Source organism: Macrosteles quadrilineatus, unplaced genomic scaffold (genome assembly GCF_028750875.1).
Source record: "Macrosteles quadrilineatus isolate MER2022 unplaced genomic scaffold, UCM_ALF_1.0 Scaffold_157__1_contigs__length_249275, whole genome shotgun sequence".
Classification (NCBI taxonomy): Eukaryota; Metazoa; Arthropoda; class Insecta; order Hemiptera; family Cicadellidae; genus Macrosteles; species Macrosteles quadrilineatus.
This window is the reverse complement of record NW_026542750.1, coordinates 206,488-210,198: the sequence shown is the minus strand read 5'-3', so window position 1 is coordinate 210,198 and position 3,711 is coordinate 206,488.

Here is a 3,711-nt window from a genome sequence, read left to right as displayed (position 1 = left end):
TTTTTAATAATGTTTTTGTTATTAATAATACATATATAATAATATTAAATATTATAGGAAGGATAATATACAAATAAATATATATAAATGTTTTTGATCATAATATAAATACATATTTTATAATATTTTTATAATTATAGGCCTAATTATATATGAATGAACACTTTTTAATAATGTTTTTAATAATAATAATACATATATATTAATATTATAGTAAGGATAATATGCAATTAAATATTGACAGGTTTTTTTTATCATAATATAAATACATATTTTAAAATTTTTATATAAAAATAATTATATATGAATGAACACTTTTAAATGATGTTTTTGTTATTAATAATACATATATAATAATATTATAGGAAGGATAATATACAAATAAATATATATAAATGTTTTTGATCATAATATAAATACATATTTTTAATATTTTTATAATAATAATTTTATATGAATGAATACTTTTGAATAATGTTTTTGTTATTAATAATACATATATAATAATATTATAGGAAGGATAATATACAAATAAATATATATAAATGTTTTTGATCATAATATAAATACATATTTTATAATATTTTTATAATAATAATTATATATGAATGAACACTTTTTAATGATGTTTTTGTAATTAATAATACATATATAATAATATTATAGGAAGGATAATATGCAAATAAATATTCACAGTTTTTTTTTATCATAATATAAATACATATTTTATAATATTTTTATAATAATAATTATATATGAATGAACACTTTTTAGTAATGTTTTTGTAATTAATAATACAAATATAATAATATTATAGAAACGATAATATGAAAATAAATATTGACAGGTTTTTTTGATCATAATATAAATACATAGTTTAAAGTTTTTTTATAATTATAATTATATATGAATGAACACTTTTTAATAATGTTTTTGTTATGGATAATACATATATAATAATATTATAGGAAGGATAATATACAAATAAATATATATAAATGTTTTTGATCATAATATAAAAACATATTTTATAATATTTTTATAATTATAATTATATATGAATGAACACTTTTTAATAATGTTTTTAATAATAATAATACATATATATTAATATTATAGTAAGGATAATATGCAATTAAATATTGACAGGTTTTTTTATCATAATATAAATACATATTTTAAAATTTTTATATAAAAATAATTATATATGAATGAACACTTTTTAATGATGTTTTTGTAATTAATAATACATATATAATAATATTATAGGAAGGATAATATGCAAATAAATATTCACAGGTTTTTTTTATCATAATATAAATACATATTTTAAATTTTTTTTTAATAATAATTATATATGAATGAACACTTTTTAGTAATGTTTTTGTAATAAATAATACAAATATAATAATATTATAGAAACGATAATATGAAAATAAATATTGACAGGTTTTTTTGATCATAATATAAATACATAGTTTAAAGTTTTTTTATAATTATATTTATATATGAATGAACACTTTTTAATAATGTTTTTGTTATGAATAATACATATATAATAATATTATAGGAAGGATAATATACAAATAAATATATAAAAATGTTTTTGATCATAATATAAATACATATTTTATAATATTTTTATAATTATAATTATTATGAATGAACACTTTTTAATAATGTTTTTAATAATAATAATACATATATATTAATATTATAGTAAGGATAATAAGCAATTAAATATTGACAGGTTTTTTTTATAATAATATAAATACATATTTTATAATTTTTATATAAAAATAATTATATATGAATGAACACTTTTTAATGATGTTTTTGTTATTAATAATACATATATAATAATATTATAGGAAGGATAATATAAAAATAAATATATATAAATGTTTTTGATCATAATATAAATACATATTTTATAATATTATTATAATAATAATTATATATGAATGAACACTTTTCAATAATGTTTTTGTTATTAATAATATATATATAATAATATTATAGGAAGGATAATGTACAAATAAATATATATAAATGTTTTTGATCATAATATAAATACATATTTTATAATATTTTTATAATAATAATTATATATGAATGAACACTTTTTAATAATGTTTTTGTTATTAATAATACATATATAATAATATTATAGGAAGAATAATATGCAAATAAATATTCACAGGTTTTTTTATCATAATATAAATACATATTTAAAAGTTTTTTATAATAATAATATATGAATGAACACTTTTTAGTAATGTTTTTGTAATTAATAATCCAAATATAATAATATTATAGAAACGATAATATGGAAATAAATATTGAAAGGTTTTTTTGATCATAATATAAATACATAGTTTAAAGTTTTTTATAATAATAATTATATATGAATGAACACTTTTTAGTAATGTTTTTGTAATTAATAATACAAATATAATAATATTATAGAAACGATAATATGCAAATAAATATTGACAGGTTTTTTTGATCATAATATAAATACATAGTTTAAAGTTTTTTTATAATTATAATTATATATGAATGAACACTTTTTAATAATGTTTTTGTTATGAATAATACATATATAATAATATTATAGGAAGGATAATATACAAATAAATATATATAAATGTTTTTGATCATAATATAAATACATATTTTATGATATTTTTATAATAATAATTATATATGAATGAACACTTTTTAATAATGTTTTTGTTATGAATAATACATATATAATAATATTATAGGAAGGATAATATACAAATAAATATATATAAATGTTTTTGATCATAATATAAATACATATTTTATAATATTTTTATAATAATAATTATATATGAATGAACACTTTTTAATAATGTTTTTGTTATTAATAATACATATATAATAATATTATAGGAAGGATAATATACAAATAAATATACATAAATATTTTTGATCATAATATAAATACATATTTTATAATATTTTTATAATTATAATTATATATGAATGAACACTTTTTAATAATGTTTTTAATAATAATAATACATATATATTAATATTATAGTAAGGATAATATGCAATTAAATATTGACAGGTTTTTTTTATCATAATATAAATACATATTTTAAAATTTTTATATAAAAATAATTATATATGAATGAACACTTTTTAATGATGTTTTTGTTATTAATAATACATATATAATAATATTATAGGAAGGATAATATACAAATAAATATATATAAATGTTTTTGATCATAATATAAATACATATTTTATAATATTTTTATAATAATAATTATATATGAATGAACACTTTTTAATAATGTTTTTGTTATTAATAATACATATATAATAATATTATAGGAAGGATAATATACAAATAAATATACATAAATATTTTTGATCATAATATAAATACATATTTTATAATATTTTTATAATTATAATTATATATGAATGAACACTTTTTAATAATGTTTTTAATAATAATAATACATATATATTAATATTATAGTAAGGATAATATGCAATTAAATATTGACAGGTTTTTTTTATCATAATATAAATACATATTTTAAAATTTTTATATAAAAATAATTATATATGAATGAACACTTTTTAATGATGTTTTTGTTATTAATAATACATATATAATAATATTATAGGAAGGATAATATACAAATAAATATATATAAATGT